At 43.5% G+C, this 10166-nt stretch overlaps 1 long non-coding RNA gene across 2 annotated transcripts in view; it reads right to left on the reverse strand.

Moving 5' to 3' along the window:
• Positions 1–6: 6 nt before the first annotated feature.
• The window catches only part of LOC126495809 (uncharacterized), a 27336-nt gene continuing 17176 nt past the window's right edge, over positions 7–10166 (reverse strand). Inside the window, exons 6-7 of one of the 2 annotated variants that reach the window (XR_007590240.1) lie at positions 4376–4438; positions 7–2082 (exon numbers count right to left, since the gene is read on the reverse strand). This is a non-coding gene — a long non-coding RNA (uncharacterized lncRNA). Of the gene's footprint in view, positions 4439–10166 lie in introns of both variants that reach the window. The other variant, XR_007590239.1, reaches the window with a different exon arrangement.

Here is a 10166-nt window from a genome sequence, read left to right on the forward strand (position 1 = left end):
ATTTGTCATGTGTGAGAGAGGGTGTGGAAAATTCTTAGTCTGCTACAAGGACTATAGAAGCTTTGCCATCACCTCTAGTGCCTAGAGGACATTTAACTTCGACCCAAGGATCTGCAGAATCTTTCCCTTCTGGCCAAGAGAATCTAGAACCTTTGCAACTTGCTCAAGGGCATCTGAAACATGTCATCCCAGGAAATGCTGCATTCAGCACAATCTGCTGAAGGGACTCTGCAACGTTCAGCACCTTCCCAAGAAGTTCCAGAGCCATATACAAATTCTCCATCTACCCAAGTGACTAGGGGAAAGTTTCCATCGGTACCAGGGCATCCGGATCTCTTTTCATCAACACAAGTGACTTCACTATTTTCTCATTCTGATGAAAGGACTGTGGAAACATGCCCATCATCACCAGGAACTCTGAAAGTGTCCAAATATGCACAAGGGAATCCGGAGTCTTCTGCTTCCCAGGGCACTGGGGAGTTTCTCTTAGCTGCCACAGGCACATTGGGAAATTCAACATCTTCAAAGCAGACTGTAGGACCTTTTCCATCCATGACAGAACCTCTGAGGTCTATCCAAAATACCCAGACACTATTAGAATCTTTGCAATCTGGTCAGAGTTCTCTGGGAGTGTCTCAGGCTGCAGAAGGGCCTGTGGATCCTTATTTTCCCAAGGGTCTCTGGACTTATCTGTGTCTGCCAAAGGGACTCTAGCACCACTGCTGTGTAATCAAGGAACTAAGAAACACCCTGTTTCATCTAAAACCTGTCAGAAAACATCTCAGTCGGCACAAAATTCTCCACAACAATCACCATCTGTCTCAGGACTTCCAAATCCTTCCCAATCTGAACAGCACACTAGGATCTTTATCCTCTCCTCCAGGTACTGGAATATCTGCCCCAGGTTCTCAGGAAATGTTCCAACTTTCTGAAAGTTCAGGATATCCTGAACCTTTGTTATATTTTGGATTGCCTCTGGAACTTTCTGTGTGTGCACAAGGAACTTTTTCATCTCCTCAAGGAGAACTTGATCCTTTACAGTGTTTCTCTGGTAATCTGGAAACATCTCAACCTGCCCAAATGAATCTTAGCCATTTGTCATCTGTCAGAGAGCCTGTGGGAAACTCTCCATCTGTCCCTGGCCCTCAAGAGCCTTTTAACAAAGAGACTAGAAAACTCTCTACACATGTCCCATGTGATCCAGCACCTCCATTCTCTGCTCATCTTCCTCTAGAACTTAATGTATCTGCCCAGTGTTTGCTGAGTCCATCAGCATCTTTAAAAGGAACTCTAGCATCCTCATTATCTGCTGAAGACATCCAAGGAATAGTCCAAAATACACATAGTTATCATGGGCAATTGCCACATGTAAGAGAAACATCTCATGTAGGAAGTTCAGTATACCTACCTTGCCCTCAGGAAACTCTGGGACTTTCCTCTTTTGACCAGGGGAGTCAAGGAACTTCTCACTGTGCTCAAATGCTTTGGGTTCCTGCCTATCTACACAAGAGTCTATGGAATTGTCCACATCTGCGCAAAGGAGTGTAGTACATCCTCCACCTGCCCAAGGGCTCTCAGGCAGTTCCTCACATACACAACATACATGCTCACAGTCCACTTCTGCACAGAACACAGTAGCATATTCATCCTCTACTCCAGTATCTCAGGGATATAGCCAGCATGCCAAAAAGATGGTAGAAACTTTGAATTCTGCCCCAGGGTCTCCAAAAATTTCTATCACAGCACAAGGGGATGTAGAACCTTTGCTATTTCCCTGGGAGTCCCCAGGATATTCATCATCTGCACCAGGTGTATACTAAACTTCTACATCTACCATAGGACATGTGGTATCTGATGATGGGCCTATTGAACTTTCCATATCTTCCCAGGCAAATTTGTGTCCTTTCCATTCTTCCCAATGCCCTTTGGAACCTTCCCTGTGTGTAGAAGGAACTTTTGGTCTCTCTAAACCTAGGCATGGCACTGTAGGACACTCTGTTTCATACCTGGGACCTGTTGGATCTTGACAGTCTGCCCACAGGGTTCAACAAACAGCTTCAGACTCTTCAGGATCTATGCCTTCTTCAAAAGAGAACAAAGACATTCCTTTATCTGGACAAGGGAATCTAGGACATACATCATCTTCCCTAGGGCCTTTCATAATTTCCTTATCTGTTCAAGTGAGTTCATGCCCTTTAGTTTCTTCCCAAGAAGGGAGGAGACCTTGCTTGTCTTCCCAGGGGACTCTGGAAGATTCTACCTGCATACATGGCAATCTAGGGATATCCAATTCTTCAACGGGAGATTTGGGAATTTCCCCATCTAATGCAGGGTCTCTAGGATCTTCTCCATCTGCCCAAGTGGATTTAATAATGTCTCCAACTGTCTCATGGACTCTGAGACCACCCCTGTCTGCCAGGGATATTCTAGGATCATCCACATCTACTCAAGGGGCTATGAAACTTTCATCAAATACTCAAGTGAATACAGAACCTTTGGCATATGCCCAAGATGATCTACGACTGAGATCTCCTTCCCAGGAAAATCAGGGACCTTTGTAATTTCCCCAGAGAGAATTAAAAGTATTGCCATCTTCCCAAGAGGGTTACAAACCTACTCTAATTCAGGGCCAGTAGAAAATTTCCTATCTGCTTCGGGAACTCTTGACCTTTTCAATTCTGTACTGCAAGATGCTGGAGGATCTTCCTTATCCTCCCAAAATAAGGTGACACTGTCCACATCATCACAGAAATGTGTAGAATCTTCACCATCTCATCAAATGTCTCTGAAACATCCTCCATATTCTCAAGGGTCTCTGGGAACTACCCCAACTTCACAAGGTACTCTTGTAGAGTCCGCACAAGACAAAGTATGGCAGAAATTGTCTGCTCCTGCCAAAGTGACTCTAGGACAGTCACCACATCACGAGAGTTATGAAGGAAATATTTCATCTACCCAAGGAACTGTGGAATTATCTCCATCACAAGAGTCTCTTGGACATTCCTCACTTTTCCAATGTTCTCCAGAATCATCCACATCTTCCCCAAAATTTTTAGGCCCTTCTTATGACCAAGGGGCTGTAAAACAGGTCCCATCTGTCCCAGGAGCTGGGTATTCTCTCTCTTGCCATGAGATACTGCTAAATTTATTATCTTCCAAAGTTACTCTAGAAACGTCATCTTCTGTCCAGAGAGCTATAGAAGCTCCATTAGATAAGAAGGGTACTCTACCACTTCAGCCTCATTTCCAAGGATGTCTGGGACCTTCCCAATGTACTCCAAAGACATCAGAATCTTTGCCATCTCACCAGTTTTGAAATTTTTAGAATCTTCATCAAGATCTCTAGGAACTATGACACCTCTCCCAGCAACTCTGGGAAATTCTATTTCTGCTCATGGTGCTTTGTGCCCTTGTGATTCTGACCAACAGATTCAGGGATCGTCATCTTCGCTCTGGAAAGCTCTTCAATTTTCTCCATCATCTAAAGGTTCACTGGAACCTCCTCCATCTGTACCAAAGACTTTGGAATCTTTATTGTCAGATCAACTGTGTTCAGAATTGTCTATAACTACCCAGGGTTCTCTAGGACCTTCACCACATTAGCAAGGGTGTTTAGGCAATTCACTGTTTACCCAAGGGTCTCTGGGATCTTCCGTATCAGTACAAGAGTATGTACAACATTCAAACCATGACCAAGGGACTCCAGAACCTTCTCCATCTTCCCAAGGGGATCTTGGCCTTTCTTTAGCCAAAGAGATTTTAGCATATTTACCATCTATCTTCTCCTAGATATTGTAGATTTCCTCAAACTTTAGAACATTGTCTAGGAACATCACCATCTACCCAAGGTTCTAGACAGACATCATCATCTGTCCATGAGTCTGTAGAACCAGCTCCATCATCTCAAAGTGTACCAGGAATCCAGGCTCCTGTGGAGGAACCTCCCAGTCCTTCTGAATGTACACCAAAGGCATCAGAACCTTTGCCATCTTACCAAGAGCTCTATAAGACCTTAAAATCTGTCTCAAGGTTTTTAGAAACGTTGGTCTCTGTCCTAGAGTCACTAAGACTTTCAACATCTGCCAAGGTGCTGTGGGCTCTTCTATATGTGACCAAGGGATACTAGGATCACCAACATTTTCCAAGGAAACTCTGGAATGTTCTCCATTTGAACAGGGATGTGTGAAATCTGCCCCATGTCAAATGGGGCCTATAAGACCTTCACTAACAGACCAAGGTTTAAAGGAAGTGTCTTCAGGGGGGAAAGTAACTTTGCAAGATTCACCACCTCAGCAAATCTATTTAGAAAATGTGCTGTCTACAAGGGGGGAGCTGGGACTGACCACATCATCACAGGATTCTCTTCGACATTTACCATATTCTCAAGGGTTTCTGGGACATTCAGGGTATTCCCGGTATTCTGTGCAACCTTCTGTATCTGAAAATAAAATTTTAGGACCATCAATATCTCCTGAGGAAACTCTGGAACTTTCTCCTCTTGACCAAGGATCTGTGAGGCCCACTCCACCTGCACATGGGACTATGGCACCCACTCCCTCAGAAAATGGTTGTCAGACAATATGTTCAAGTGTACAAGGAGCTACACAATCTCAGCATAGTTGTGTAGGAATTTCATCCCATTTGCAAGAGGGTCTGGAATTGTCCATACTAGTACAAGGATCTCTTGGACATTCACCATCTGCTCAAGGATCTCCAGATACTTCCTTGTCATTCCAACATGCTCCATGCCTTTGTCTGGATTCAGGGCCCCTAGGACATTCATCAGCTGATATAGGAGAAGTTGGACTTTCTGACTCTCCCCAGGGGACACCAGAAATTGCACCATTTACCAAAAGTACTCTAGAAAGGCCACCTTCTACCCATGGAATTATAGAAGCTTCACTATCTCCCCAAGATGATCTAGAATTTCCACCTCCTTAAGTACAGACTCTGCAACCTTCCCCACTTAGTCCAATGAGAACAGAACCATTACCATCTACAAAAGAGGTCTGTAAACCTTCAAGGTCTGTATCAGGTACTCTAGAATCTTTTCCATCTGTGCCAGGGGCTCTGGGACTTTTCAAATATAACCAAGGTGTTCTGGGACCTTTGGTATCTAACCAAGGGAATCTGGGACCATCAACATCTCTCCATAATACTTGGGAACATCCCAAAGGATGTCCAAGAGGCCCTAGAATCTGTGCCATCTACCCAAGAATCAGTGGGGCATTGCTTTTCAACAGAGTTTCCAAGAATGTTCATTTGTGCCCCTAGCAACTTTATTCCCAATCCTCATGAAGACTCCCTGAGAAATTCCCATTTTCCCAAAATGAGCTCTAAACATTCCAATAAATCCAAAAAAAAAAAATGTCAAGACATGTCCCATTTCCTCAAGTGGATATCAGATATTCACTTTTGGAGCTTGATGGCTTAACATCTTTTCCTTTTGTCAAAAGTAGTCTCACATCTTCTGTATATGTCAATAAAGATTCAAGTTGCACGTTTATTCCTGAAAGGACCATCCCACCCCCAAAATCATCAGATTTGAGTCTATCTAGTTCCCCTGATGAAGGAGATCTCAGATTTTCTCCCTCATCGGGAAGTGGATCCACACATTTTAAAGTGAAGAAAATAAAATTAAGACATGCTTAAAAAGAAGCAGTCCTCACATCTGTCCTATCAGAAGATGAAGACTTGAAACTTCACCATTCTTCCAAAAAGGGGGGCAAAGATTCCAATTCTGACAGTGTGAGACTTAAAACTGAGCCCAAAGAGACCCTCACTAATTTCCCCTCTGCCAAGGGAGGCTGCAGATCCTCACAATCTCATGAGGAGGGACTCACAAGTTCTTCATCTCATGATGGCATCCCTAGACACTTCAAATCTATGAAAACTAAATTGGAACAGATCCCCTCTAACAAAACAAATATTCCTGTTTCTCATTCAGAACATGAGCAATGCAAACAATCCTCTCTGTCAAAAATAGGACCCAGACATTCATCTTCCAAAAGGGACCAGAAAACAAAAGCTACTCCACATGAGGGCATAGAACCTTCCAGCTCTAAGGGAGGCTGCAGATCCTCACGATCTCATGAAGGCCTCAGATGTTCTCCATCTCCCCAAGGCAGCCCTATACATCCCACATCTACCAAAATCAAATTGGAACAGGTCCCCTCTAACAAAGCAGATGTTCATGTTTCCCATTCAGAACACGAGGCCTGAAAACTACGCTCTTTGTCCAAATCAGGGTCCAGACATTCATCTTCCAATAGGGACCAGAAACCAAAACCTCCTCCTCAAGAGTATATAGAACCGTCCAGCTCTAAGGGAGGCTGCAGATCCTCACAATCTCATGAGGAAGGTGGCAGAAGTTCTGTATCTCCCCAAGGCAGCCATAAATATTCCAGGTCTATCAAAACCAAATTGGAACAGGTCCCCTCTAACAAAGCAAGTGTTTATGATTCCCCCTCTGAAGATGAGGGCTGCAAACAACCCTCTTGGACAAAAAAAGGGTCCAGACATTCTTCTTCTAAAAGGGAGAAAAAAAAAAGTTACTCCCCAAGAAAAAATAGAACCTGCCATCTCTAAGGGAGCCTGCAGATCCTCACGATCTCTGGGTGACTGCAGAAGGCATCCTTCTCCCCAAGGCTTCCCAAGACATTCCAAAATCTACCAAAACTTAATCAAAAAAGGCCCCTTCTGGCAAAGCAGATGTTCACGCTTCCCATTTAGAACACAAGAGCTGGAAACATTCTGCTTTCTCAAAAAGATGGCTCAGACATTTTCCATCTGCCAAAATGGATCAGACAGCAAAAGCTAATCCTGAAGGGAACATAGAATGTTCCATCTCTACAGAAGGGGAAATGGAAGTTACTCCCTTTACTGAAGAGATCCTCAGACATTCCACCTTTTCCCATGAGACTTCCAGCCTTACTTCTACTACTTCTACCAGGACAAGACTCAGACATTCCCCTTATACTCAAAAAGCAATAAAAACTTCCCCACCAGCTAAATAAATCTTCAACTCATCTCTGGATGGAGACAGCCCCAATGGGAATGCCAAACATTTCTCATCACCACAGAGGATTGATGTCTATGAAGAAGGTCTTTAGACATGCTCTTTCTGTCCAAGAGGGACTAAAAATTCCACTAGTGTCAGAGAGGATGGGGGGGGTTGCTGCCTGTTCAATTGGGACTCATATATTTACTAGGTCAAAAAGAGAGTCCCACGGCATTCCTTGTTGTCAAAAAAAAAAAAAATTGTAAACACCCCATTTCAACCAGAGGTCCAGAAATCTTCCCTCTCTTACCATGGGGGAGACAAGTCATCTCGTATGAACTTGGGGTCCCCATATGTGACCCTTCTGTCCATGGAGACGACATACATTCATGGTCAGTCCCATGCAGTGTCCAAAGAATCCTGCTGCAAAAACAGAACCGGGGTTCTAGCCTCTCCTCTCAAGTAGGTATCAGACCATCTCAATATAACCAAAGGGGCCTCAGACTTTCCAATGGCTACACTGTTCAAAGCAGCCTTGGAATGTTTCATTCTGAACGAGTGAGCAACACCCATAGCCAATCCAACCCACTGAGCCCCAGGTATGCTCCTTGTGACCAAATGGAATTCAGAAATGTACCTTCTATTCAAGAATGAGCCAAAATGTTAACTTTTGCCTTAGCAAGCTGCCAACATACCCATTGTGCCCATGAAGGCTTCAGACCTTACAATTCCATCAAAATGAAGTTCTAAAGATGCTCATCTCAAGAGTGGAGCATAGGCCCTACTCTCTCTTATCATGGCATCTTTAGATCTTATCTACAAGTGGACTTTATCTTTTCCCATGCTGTGCCCCACAGGACCAATAGGAGTTTAGAACTTGTCCTTGTCATCAAACATCTATGAAACCTTTGACTTCCATTCCTGGATACCTCAGATGCACACTGAGGTATCACATCAGTCTCAGAAGGTAGGTATTTCCCTTTTAATTAAGAATAGGACACAGCTTCTACCTAGAACATGCTATACAATCTGTGACCCACTTAGAATAGCATACACTCCTTCTGACTAATGTGGCCCAAGACTGACATCATCTGACCTAGCAGGTCACAGAACAACTCTGTCTAAGATCCTCAGAGTGTTTCCAGTTCTAATCATCTGACTGCATGACCTCTGTCCAAAATTAAAATGACCCTGGTACCTGAAGTCCTAGAACATTACAGCATCCAGCAGTGCCCTAAACCCAGGATATGTGCCTAAACTTTATTAGCAGAAATAAAGAAGCTAGACCCTTCATGTCCAGAAGTAGTTAGCTGAATTGGTCCAGAGACCTAGCTGAGAATTGCCTTCTAGCTTCTTGGAGATTGATCATACTGCTGCCTGCCCGGCATGACATGGTTGCTCTACATGCTCATGAAGATTAGAAAAGGAAATATTCAGGCATTCACTAATCTCCAAATTGACTCTTGATTTTCCACTGCTCCCTTCTAGACCCTTTGACTTTTCTGTTTTCCCAAACACAGCATGAGACATTCTGTCTCCAAAGAATGGTGTCCTCAAATTCCCTGTTTTCCTGGAGATGCCTCAAATATCCTTACCCTGTACTAGTGTTTTGAAAATTGGGTTCCTGACAAATGGGCCTCAAACATATTCCTTCAGACCCAGGAGTATTTACTCATACTTTCCCCAGTGACTGAAGTGGAGCTCAAACTGTTATCAAGGACTCACAGGGTGCTAAGGCACATCTCTTCTGAACCAGGAATGGGAATGCAACATTAATTCTCAAACAGGCTATAGCCCTACCACTACAGAAGCACAGATATTCCAAACTCTTGTTTGGATAGAGGGGGCTTCTGACCTGTCCTTCAGAACCAGAGATTTCTCAGATGTTCCCAAATGGCCCAGGTAGCCTCAATCTTATCTGTCTAGAACCAAGGGGGCTTGGTTTGATTCTAGGCAAAGGGAGTTTCAAACTAGTATCCCCTCAATACCAAAACTGTCCTTCAGCCATTTCACATTGTTCAAGGGTACATTGACACTATTTTCCCTTGAGATCCAGGAGATCTCAGACATTCAATAATTGCTAAACAACCTCATTCTTACACCTTCAGAACAAAAGTGTCACACACATTCTCAATGACTGAAGGGGACCTAGGACTTACAACTTGAGAAGCAAGTGGACTCAGACAACTCCAATGTCCCAAGAAGGTCATAAAAACGACCCTTTTAGAAACAATGAGCCATAGAATTTTGGCAAAGTCACAACATGTCTTCAGACTTATCCTTCCAGAACCAGGACAATTCATGCCTCAGTTAAAATCTCTATCAGGTCTTGGATATCCCCCTCAGACGTAATCTAACTCACTAATTCAGGGAGCTGACACCTCTCTGAAATTTCTTCTGAAGAGAGACTTGGACTTATTTTCCCAAACCACAGTAGCCCCTGACTTCCATCATATGCCAAATAGGGGCTGTAGTAACATACATTCTTTGAATAATACAACTTTAGCCTTCCTCTGTCTGTATTGGAGGAGTCTGAGGCACACCACTTTGATGAAGCAAGCTACAGAAGTGGCCCTGTGACTGAAGAGTGTGTCTCAAATATTTAGACCTGACTAACAGGTACTGAGTCCTTATTACCAAGAAAACATAAGGGCTTCTCTTTGTGTTCATGGCCAACTCAGGTATATCAAACAACTAAGAGAGACTAGAGCTTCTCCCCCAAACCAAAGTGGCTAGGAAATACACTTTTGACCACCAAAAAAACCTCATGGAACTCTAGATGGGAGTGACATGGCACAAAAATATAATCGTCACCCCAAATCCAAGGCCATCTATTTTCAAGCTACTCATCAGAAAGGTGCCTGTCCTCCATGTCCACACCTGTGCAGGTTATTATGAGCTTAAACAGGGAACACACCTAGGGACTGACTCAACTTTTCAGAGAAACCCGCTGATTGCTCTCTAACCTCAAAAGGAGCCCTCAAAGATAAGGATTTTCAAGAGTTCACTGAAGATTTGGAGAAGGACTAGGGAGTGCATGGACCTCCTCTTTCCTAAAGATAAGCAGTGGCATTCCCCTTTGCCCAACAAGGTCTTGCATCTGTCTTCTTTCCCATACCTTGTTTTTTTTTTTTTTTTTTTTTTTTTTTTTTTTTTTTTTTTTTTT

The sequence above is a fragment of the Alexandromys fortis genome, unplaced genomic scaffold (assembly GCF_014885135.2).
Source record: "Alexandromys fortis isolate MF-2015 unplaced genomic scaffold, M_Fortis_MF-2015_v1.1 scaffold_637, whole genome shotgun sequence".
In the NCBI taxonomy this organism is placed as follows: Eukaryota; Metazoa; Chordata; class Mammalia; order Rodentia; family Cricetidae; genus Alexandromys; species Alexandromys fortis.